The 10,672-nt window shown below is 42.5% G+C and overlaps 1 protein-coding gene across 4 annotated transcripts in view; it reads left to right on the top strand.

Annotated features, from left to right (window-relative positions):
• Positions 1 to 533: 533 nt before the first annotated feature.
• RIPK1 (receptor interacting serine/threonine kinase 1) overlaps positions 534 to 10,672 on the top strand; it is a 40,351-nt gene continuing 30,212 nt past the window's right edge. The window contains exon 1 of one of the 4 annotated variants that reach the window (XM_077886229.1): positions 534 to 637. The gene's annotated coding sequence lies outside the window, so the exon portion shown is untranslated. Of the gene's footprint in view, positions 638 to 769; positions 925 to 1,243; positions 1,402 to 10,672 lie in introns of those variants that run through there. The other 3 variants (XM_077886231.1, XM_077886230.1, XM_077886227.1) reach the window with 3 other exon arrangements.

Here is a 10,672-nt window from a genome sequence, read left to right as displayed (position 1 = left end):
AGTCGCTTCAAGGCATATTCTACATGTCGTGTGCATTCTAACAATAAACTAGAGGAACTGTAAATGTTCAAAAATATGCGGAAGGTACATGGACAGGAGTCTACTGTAGGTGTTGGAAAGAATCCAGGTGTCAGGGGCCCCGCGCCGCTCAAGGCCCGCGGCCAAGCTGTGCGTGGCTGGCTGTCGGGTGGACAGGGCGGCGTTCCCCCGCCGGGCTGGAGCCTCGCAGGTCGCCGCGCTCACGGGCTGCAGGGCACAGACCACACTTGTCCCTCCGCGGGGCGGATCGCCTCGGCCCCGCTTCACAGGTTCGGGGCAGCCGCCGGGCCGGCCGGGCTGGGGCCTCCGCAGGGCTTACCCCGGCCGGGCCGCCTCCCCGGGCGTCGCGGTCTCCGTCACCGGTGCCCTCCGCGGCGCAGCCGAGCCTCGGCGTCCCGGGGGCCAGCTCCGGGCCGCGGCGGGGCGCGGCGGGCGCTCCCCTCCTCCCGGTTCCGGAGGCCGCGGAGGCGGGGCGAGCAGTCCACGCCCTCCCGCCGGCCCCGCGCCCCGCGCACTCGCTCACAGCCGGAGGCGCGGACGCCGGACCAGGCCTCCCGGAGCGCGCTGCCGGCGGCCCCATCCGCAGGTGCAGGTGCAGGTGCGCCCGCCGCCCGCCGCAGGGAGGGAGCCCGGGCCGCGCCGCAGGGCGTGCACCGCCCACGGGGGCCCCGGAGCCGGGCGCGGGGCGCGGAGGGCACGAGGGCGCGGCTCCGACTCCCCGAGCGACCCCGCCGCCAGGCTCGGACGGACGCCCGGAGAGGCCGTGGCGGCCTCGGAGGCGCCCCCGACGCTCCCGCCGCCGCCTCGCTCCGCCCTGACCGGGCCTCGGGGACTCGGCCGCAGAATCGAAAGTAAACGCGCCGAGGCCACGGTTGCCACATCCAGGTTCGCCGGCGACCGACTTCCGGGGGGGCGGGGCCTTCCGCGGGGGCGGGGCTCCGGCGGGGGCGGGGCCGGCGCGCGCCGGAAGTCGGGCGGTGACGGGGCTCCCGGTGGGCGGGGCTCCGGCGGGCGGCCCGGAAGGAGGCGGGGGCGGGGCCCGCCCGGGATGGTGGCGCGGGTCTCGGCGAGGGGGCTCGGCGCGGGCCCGCCCTCGGGCTAGGCGGGCGCGGCGGGACTCCCGGCGGCTCCCCCTCGCCGTCCCCCCAGGGCCGCGGAGGCGAGCGGGCCACCCGGAGGGGCGGCGGGGCGGGGCGGGCGGACCGAGACCCCGCGCGCTGCCGGTGCGCGCTGCGGGGGCGCCGCCCCTCGGGCCTCGTCGCCGGGGTGGGCGCTTCCCTCGCTGACGCCCGGGGATCGAGGCGCAGGGAAGCCCCGCACCGACGGGGGCCTCGTACCTGACCTGCAGTTTGTGAAGGCCGGGTAGGTGCCAGGGCGCGGAGGGAACCTGCGGCGCTGCGGCTCCCGGGAACACGGAAGCTGGAGGCGACGTTGCAGATTCAGGGCGGGTCATTGGACCTCGTGCTAATACAACGAGAATAATGATCGATTATTAGTCTCATAATAACTACTTAGCAGTAACTTTATAATTATTGCTGATAAGATAATGATCAATTGATTTCATGATTACTTATTAGCAATAGTTAGGGAATCATTGCTAACAAAACGAAAATAATGATCAGTTATTAATTTCATAATAATTACTTATTAGCAATGATTTTATAATTATTGCTGATAAAGCAAAATAATGATCAATTATTAATTTTATATAATTAGCAATAATTTTATAACTTGCTAATAAAACAAAATAATAATTTCTTTTATAATAATTACTTATTAGCAATAATTTTATAATTATTGCTGATAAAACAAAATAATGATCAATTATTAATTTTATAATAATTATTAGCAATGATTTTATAATTGTTGCTAATAAAACAAAATAATGATCAATTATTAATTTAATAATTACTTATTAGCAATGATTTTATAATTATTGCTAATAAAAAGATCAGATATTTTATGATAATTATGTATTAGAAATAATTTTATAATTATTGGTAATAAAACAAAAATAATCAATTTTTTTTCAAATATATTTTTTTAAGATATTATTTATTTATTCATGAGAGACAGAGAGAGAGAGAGAGGCAGAGACACAGGCAGAGGGAGAAGCAGGCTCCATGCAGGGAGCCCGACGTGGGACTCAATCCCTGGTCTCTAGGTTCAGGTTCTGGGCTGAAGGCAGGTGCTAAACCGCTTAGCCACCCGGGCTGCCCAATGATTAATTTTTTCCAATGATTAATTATTAATTAATTACTTAATTTTAATTTTCCTCTGAACTATATGGAGCAGCAGAAACATGTTGCCTTTTTTTTTTTTTTTTTTTTAATTTTTTAGTGGGATGTAGGGGCAGAGAAGAGAAAGAATCTTAAGCAGTCGCCACACACCCACGTGGAGGCACTAGGATGCCAGGCTCAATCTCACAACCCTGAGATGATGACCTGAGCTGACCTGGAGAGTCAGGTGCCCACACGACTGAGCTACCCAGGCACACCAATATGTTGCACTTTTAAGAACGTGAATATTAATGACAATTAAAAATTCCTAAGATATCAACTTCCAAAATGGCAAACTCCTATTTGGAGCTTATTAATCTGTAATGTGTTAATACCACCAATATGATCTGGTATTTGGAAATATATACACATAGGTTCCCATGCTTTGACTGGATGTTATATTCTGGCAAAAATGATTGACTGCATTCACCTGTAAAATGCTGATTTTTGAACCACATATTTTGTTACGCTTTAAAAATTTAGTCTGTGCATTCCCCATGTTTCTGACTGTAGCATACTCATTTAATATAGGTGACAAGGCTATAAGATTAGGTCTTTGAATTTTTTTTTTTTAAGATTTTATTTATTTATTCATGAGAGACACACAGAGAGAGTCAGGGACACAGGCAGAGGGAGAAGCAGGCCCCATGCAGGGAGCCCGACGTGGGACTCGATCCCGGGGCCCAGGATCACGCCCTGGGCTGAAGGCGGCACCAAACTGCTGAGCCACCCGGGCTGCCCTGAATGAGTTTTTTTTTTTTTTTTCCTGAATGAGTTTTTAACAAAGGTTATAGTTTGCTGTCCAGAGAAGTTGCATGTATCAGCAAATTGCTCGAGGAAGTTTGAATGAAAAAACAAAGGTTCGGTGCCAGGATCTGCCACTTTAGGTGAATGATTTAATTCCAGATTTTAATTTCCTTATTTCTTTTTTTTTTTTTTAATTATTTCTAAATTGAAATGATAAGAATAAAACTTACTGCCTGGGGTCATAATGTGCTAATGTATATCAAAATACCTGTTTGAACTCTTCCAGTCTATCCTTTGCTCTTCATTTGGTTCTTCCTTACTTAGAGCTCTTATTTGGGGCCAACATTAAGCCATTAATGTTGGCTTAATGTTGAATATAATTCAGAATATAACATCCAGCCAACATTAAACCATTAATATAATAAAGAACCTGAGAGAAGCCCATGTTGGATACTTGGGTAAAATCAGAGTTTCTATTAGCAGAGGAAAGGAGGGCCATGATAGGTAGGCAACTGACGTTTTCTAACTCTTATGTATGGTCATCATTGAAAAATTGACAAAAATAGTTTTCTACCACCAAAAGGTAAGTATGAATATTTTAGAAGTGTTTTTAAAACTTTTTTTATTGAAGTGTAACATAATGTGAAGTGCATGTTTTGTAATTGTACAGCTTTATGAAGTATCATAAAGTGAACATTACCCAGGTTAAGAAATAGAACATTTCCATCCATCGTTCCTGAAGCCTCTTGTTCCTCTCTCTTCTTATTCACTATCTCCTGTCTCCTATCGTGTAGTAACTACTGTCTTGCCTGTTAATATCACAAATTAATTTTGCCTTTGTTTGTGGTATTATTATTGCTATTTCTTTGTATTTCTCCCAGTTTTACTGAGGTATAATTGACAAACAAAATTGACTATCAGTGTGAGTGTTTTGATACATAGACTCATCCTGCCTTAGAAAAAATTTTAGAGGGGATCCTTGGGCGGCTCAGCGGTTTGGCACCTGCCTTTGGCCCAGGGCCTGATCCTAGAGTCCCGGAATCGAGTCCCACATCAGGTTCCCAGCATGGAGCTTGCTTCTCCCTCTGCCTGTGTCTCTGCCTCTCTTTCTCTCTCTGATATACATAAATAAAATCTTTAAAAAAAATTTTTAGAAAGTTATGAAATTTCTTGAAATTTTTACTTAATTTTAGTGGACAAAATTTGCTTTTCTGAGTCCCTGAATTAGTATCCATTTATGAAAAAAACTAAGAAATCCTGTTAAAATGGACACAATTACATTATTAGTTCAAATTAGTTATCATAAGATGATATAAGAGGGCAGTGTGCTTTCATTAATTACCCTGCAATGGCTTTATAATACGGTTTTCTACCTGCCTACATTCAGTATTTTTGTGACTGTTGGGTACTAAACTATTCACAAGACCTTCCTAAGATGCTCAGTGCTTATAAAGTTGAATTGTTCATGGGGGAAAAAAAGAGAAAGTGGTTAAAAACAAAAGAAATCACTGGAAACCATGCAAGAGGTGTATAAGATTAAGTAAGATCAGACTAAACCAGCAAATTGCAAGACTGGAAGGAGAACTGATTTGGGTCAGGAACCAACCTCACAAAGTGCTTGGAATCACCTGGAGGCCTCCTTTCTCCAAGGTCCTTCATCTTGCAAGAGGTGCTACAAATCCTAGTTGGTCCTGGCAAATTTGAGGAGACAAGATCTTGGCTGAAGGAAAGAGAGCAACTAGAACTCCTTAAAAAAGTTGAAATCTTATACTCAAATGGCACACTTCACTGTTAATAACTCCTTCCTGTTTCTTTACTCTATGAGCCTTTTTTAAAGTCGTATACAACAGTAGTCTTGAAAACTGCCAGTTGTATATCAGAATGTGGATGCACCCTAACTTATTCTCTCTTCTGTGTATGTAAATTGTTTTATATGCTTTTGTCATTCTATGTGATGTTGCCAGGACCATCCTTGTAAATAATCTTTTCAGCATCTCTGATTTGATTAAAGAAATACTAAGTGGAGTAATTATTGTCATTAAGAAATACATTTTATTATAAATGTAATTCATGCTTATTGTAGGAAATTTGGAAAATGAAAGTGTACGGAAGAAAATAAAAATCACCCTACTATACAAATATAATCTTTGCTAACATTTTAGTGTCTTTTGTTAGGTCTTTTTTTTCTGTACATATATCTATATGTATATTTAGCCATCTATCTGTAAATATATTTTTATTTTTACTTATTATTTTGAATGGCTATATAAGCTTCCATCTTATGAATGTCCTGTAATTCATTTAACTGTATCGTTTCATTTTGGACAATTAAATAGTCCTTTTAAAAAATAATTACCCATTTAATGATCAATTAGGACATATGGAATCTTCGTGGTTTCTTATATATAATGTCATGTCTTCTGCAAATAGTGACAGCTTTGCTGTTTTCTTTCCAATTTGGGTACCTTTTCTTTTTCTTGCCTAATTGCTATGGCTAGGACTTCCCACATTATGTTGAATACAGGTGGCAAGAGTGGGTGTCCTTGTCCTGTTACTGATCAGTGCCTAGGGCAAAAAATGTCAGGTTTTGCCCTAGGCACTATAGGCAGCACACAAGATAGTTTCTTGCCTCCTATGTAATTAATTAGAAATAATTCTCAAATTACAGCTATCTTAATTATTTCAAGGGAGAAGTAAAGGGTGCTATGAAAATGTCTAATGGGAAGACCTAGGATAGCTTCCTTGAGGAAATGACATTTCATTGAGAACTGAAGGATGAACAGGATGACCCAGGAGAAGATTATGCCCTCAGAGGGTTATAGGGGAGAGTGGAACGAATTACTCTATCTCCCCAATCTTACTATTCTCACAAGGATGGATCAGTAGAGAGCTACTGAGCAGAGGATCCCAGCTGGAGACTGACATTCTCAAAGGCCACTGAAACAGGATAAATTTGGATAAATGTGGGCAGCTGGGCCTGCCATAGCCAGAACCATAAAGCAGGCAACAAATGTGTTTCCTTTGGGAAATGAGGAAATTGAGGTTTGTAAGTTACCCAAGTCATGAGGCTAATAAATTGTAGAGCTAGTGTCCATACTCTCAAGAGAAAGGCCTGTGCTTTTTCCACAGTAATATGGCTCTGCTACCTCTCTTTCAATGCCTGCCTCAATACCATCACCACCCTCTGCTCCTGGTCTTTGGCCCTTTATTTGTGTAGCCTTCCCCACCCCTTGTCTACCCCATACATAGATGTGCTTCTTCCCAGAGGGTGCTTCCTCTTGTTTGGCAATGTCTCATAGTTATAAAAAAGATGGTCCTTAGTGTTGTCTACTGTGCTGATGTGTGAACATTTTTGGGGTGATGTCGTCTGCCCACAACCTTTGTACAAGGTGCAGATGGTAACCTGAGCCAGACTGTCATAGGCCACTACACAACACCACTACATCAAACTAAAAAGCTTCTTTACAGCAAGGGAAAACATCAACAAAATGAAAAGGCAACCTATTGAATGGGAGAAAATGTTTGCAAACCATACATCTGTTAGGAGCTTAATATCCAAAATATATAAAGAACTCATACAACTTCATAGCAAAAAAAAAAAAAAAAAAAAGATTTAACTAAAAAATGAGTAGAAGATCTAAATAGACATTTTTCCAAAGAAGATACATGATGACCAACAGACCCATAAAAATGATGCTCAGCGTCATCAGGGAAATGCAGATCAAAACCACAATGAGATATAATCTCCTACCTATTAGAGCTGCTGTTATCATACAGACAAGATAACAAGTGCTGGCAAGGATGTGGAGAAAGGGGAACCTTTGTACCTGTTGATGAGAATGTGAATTGTTGTAGCCATTATGGAAAACGGTATGAAGCTTCCTCAAAAAATTCTGGGTATTTACTCAAAGAAAACAAAAGCACAATCAAAAAGACATGTACACTCCCATGTTCATAGCAGCATTAATAGCCAAGATATGGAAATAGCTTAACAGTCCATCAATAGATAAATGGAAAAAGAAGATGTGATTTATGTATCTCAAAATGTAATGCTGATTATATTGATGGTATCGATATTGATAATATATCAATATATAATTTCATCTATATATAATATAACTATATATTGATTGATATTCTTCAATATATCAATGTATATTCAGCCATAAAAAATAAGGAAATCTTGCCATTTGTGACAACGTGATTGATCCTTGACGGCATTGTGCTAAGTGAAATGTCAGACAAATGCCATATGATCTCATTTATTTGTAGAATCTTGAAAGAAAGGAAGGAAAAAAAAGAGAAAGCAAGCAAACAAGCTTGCTCATAGATCCAGAGAATGGGGGATGCCAGAAGCAGGGGTTGGGAGAAAGGGTAAAGGTTTTTTTAAAAAAAATTAAAAAAAAAAAAAAAAACCTAAAAGCTCCAAAAGGCAATGTAGTATCCTGGATTGGATCCTAGACCAGAAAAGGGGCATTTGTGTAAAAAAAAAAAAAAAAAAAAAGGGTAAAATCAGAATCAAGTGTGGGGTTTCATTACTAGTAATGTACAAGGTTGGTTTCTTAGTTTCGACATACATACTATTAGAGAGTAGGTGAGAAATATACAGGAAAAAATAAAAATAGAAACATAGAAACAAATTTTTAAAAATCTTAGAGTGATCTTTCATGTGTCTACTGTCAATATTATTTTATTCCACCTGCTTTGTCACATAGTATCTGTCTACCACTGTCTCTCTCCACCAGTCTATCTGCAAAGTAAATTGCAGATGTCAGTACCCTTCCTCCTAAATATTTTCAGCATGTACACCACTAACGAGAGTTCAATATGTTTACAGTTTTCTTTTTTTTTTTTAAGATTTATTTATGATGGACATAGAAAGAGGCAGAGACACAGGCAGAGGGAGAAGCAGGCTCCGTGCTGGGAGCCCGACGCGGGACTTGATCCTGGGACTCCAGGATTGCGCCCTGGGCCAAAGGCAGGCGCTAAACCGCTGAGCCACCCAGGGATCCCCCAGAGTTTTCTTTTGATGCAGGATTTGCCTACATTTGCTGAGTATTGACAAATGCTTATGCCTGTGTATCCCTAACCCCTGCCGAGATGGTAGAGCATTACTACCACCCTAGAACATTACCTAATGCCCCAAACTATTCATTCCTCACCCTGTCCCTGAGCAACCTGTCCCTAGAAAGTACTCCTTTTCCAAGATAGATTACTTTGTTCTAGAACTTAATATATTGGGAGGACTGGGTGGCTCAGCGGTTAAGTGTCTGCCTTTGGCTCAGGGCATGATCCCAGGTCCTGGGACCAAGTTCTGCATCGGGCTCCCCACAGGGAGCCTGCTTCTTCCTCTGCCTGTGTCTCTGCCTCTCTGTGTGTGTCTCTCATGAATAAATAAAATATTTAAAAAGCAAATAGAACTTAATATAGATGGAGTTATACAGTATGTATTCTTTTGTATGAGGCTTCTTCTATTTAGTATGTTTTGTGACTCATCCACATTGTTGTGTTCATTGCTTTTCATTTCTGAGTTGTAATCCATTGTATGAATATACAATCTTTTTTTTTTTTTTTTTTTCATCCAGTGTTGTCTTGATGCATCATCACTTTTTCAAGTTTGGGGTGATGAATAAAGCTGCTCTGAACTTCATACAAATCTTTGGGGACATATGTTTTCATTTCCTTTAGGCTTGGAATTGCTTGGCCCTAGTTTAAGTGTATGTTGCGTTTTTAGAAGAAACCCCTCCACCTTTTATCAGAGTGGTTGTATCACTTTATGCTCCTATTCACGATGTATGAGAATTCCAGTTGTTTCTTATCTTTACCATTATATTTGGTAGAGTCAGCCTTTTAAATTTTGGATATTTTGGTAGGTGTGTAATGGCATCTCATTATGGTCCCCCATGAGTTTTTATTCTTCAGTTTGAGGAAAATGAATGGAAGAAGGAGAAGCAAACCATTCTGTTTTGAGATTACATACACTGTATACCTTGTGTTACTTATGTACAAATTCTCCAAATCCTCATCCTCTTTCCACCTTTATATTCCTTCTAGAGAATGCATTGTTCTTTTTATATTCTTCAAATTGGTTCTTTTATTCATAGTTACTCACAACCTGTTATTTTCGAAGAGTATCCAATAGTTTAATTACCTAAAATTCCTTGGTGCCTTCTACTGCCATTGTATCTGCTGGGTCTGGCTCATGCTGAACTTTTCTCCTTTGTGTTTTGTAATTTTGGAACAGGAGCTAATGTTTTTTTTTTTTTTTTTTTTTTTTTTTTAGGAGCTAATGTTAAGTTAGACTTTACTTGTGGGAATTATATCTGGTCTTTCTTGAGGGTGTTTGTTTGCTTAACCTAAACTTAACTCAGGGATATCATCAGCCTGTAGCCACTTTCTTTTCATTTATTTTTTATTTATTTTTAAATATTTTATTTATTTATTCATGAGACACACAGAGAGAGGCAGAGACACAGGCAGAGGGAGAAGCAGGTCCACGCAGGGATCCTGATGCAGGACTCGATCCTGGGACTCCAGGATCACCCTCTGGGCCGAAGGCAGATGCCCAACCACTGAGCCTCCCAGGCATCCCTAGACACTTTCTTTTTAAAAAGTTCTTAGTTTGGGCCATTTTGGCCATAGAAGTATAAATTCAAAGCCCAAATCTATTTGAAGATGGGCCCAGGTTATGAATTCACTTGGAGGTGCTTTTTATCCCCCACGTCCTATCCAAGACAAGCGATTTCCTCTGCTTGGCAGACTGTTTTTCCCTGTCTGTCCCTTCACTGACAAGTGCCATTTTAAGGGGGGAGTGTCTGTTTCACCCCTCTTTTCTTCCCTTGCCATGATCTCTCCAGTCCCTGGCTGCATTTTAAACCTTGACATTTGGATGTCAAGATTGGCCATGCACATTAGAGGCACTGTCCTAGTTCAGGTGCTATAACAAAATATGGACTGAGGGCTTAAGCAGTTGACATAATTTCTCACAGTTATGGAGGCTGGAAGTTCAATATGAAGGTATCGAAAGATTCAGTGCCTGGTGAGGACGGGCTTCCTGGTTTGCAGATGGCTGTCGTCTTCTCGTATCCTCACATAGTGGAGCGAGGGAGAGAGAAAGGGAGCTATTACAGCTTTTATAAGGACCCTAAGCTCATTCATGAGGCTTCTACTTTCATGACCCAACTACCTCCCAAAGACTGTACCTCCTAATACTGTACCGTGAGGTCAGCTTTAACCAATGAAGCTTGGGGTGAACACTTTCAGTCCATAGCAGCCACCAGTGGGGCCAATGCCTGCTCTTTGTTTTTTAATCCCTGGAATTATTCTCCTTTCTATTGGGCCCACCTATGCATTTGAATGGACATTTGTGGTATGTTATCCCATACACAGAGATCTTTTGGAGCAGGAGGGTTTTACAATTTTTGTAGTCCTCCGTGTTGCCAGAGATGGAAGTTTAAAGGAATAAAACTTGTGGTTTTCTGTAATTCTCGAAAATATGACAAATGGTGCATTTACAAGCTATATCCATCCTCAAAAAGATTAAGGCACACCAAGCACATGGTGGAACTTTACATGTTTTTTGAGTAGTGACTTTCTGCACTGAGATG

This window comes from Canis aureus, chromosome 37 (genome assembly GCF_053574225.1).
Source record: "Canis aureus isolate CA01 chromosome 37, VMU_Caureus_v.1.0, whole genome shotgun sequence".
NCBI classification, from domain to species: Eukaryota; Metazoa; Chordata; class Mammalia; order Carnivora; family Canidae; genus Canis; species Canis aureus.
Note: the sequence above shows the minus strand (reverse complement) of the source record. Positions and strands in the feature narration are given on the sequence as shown.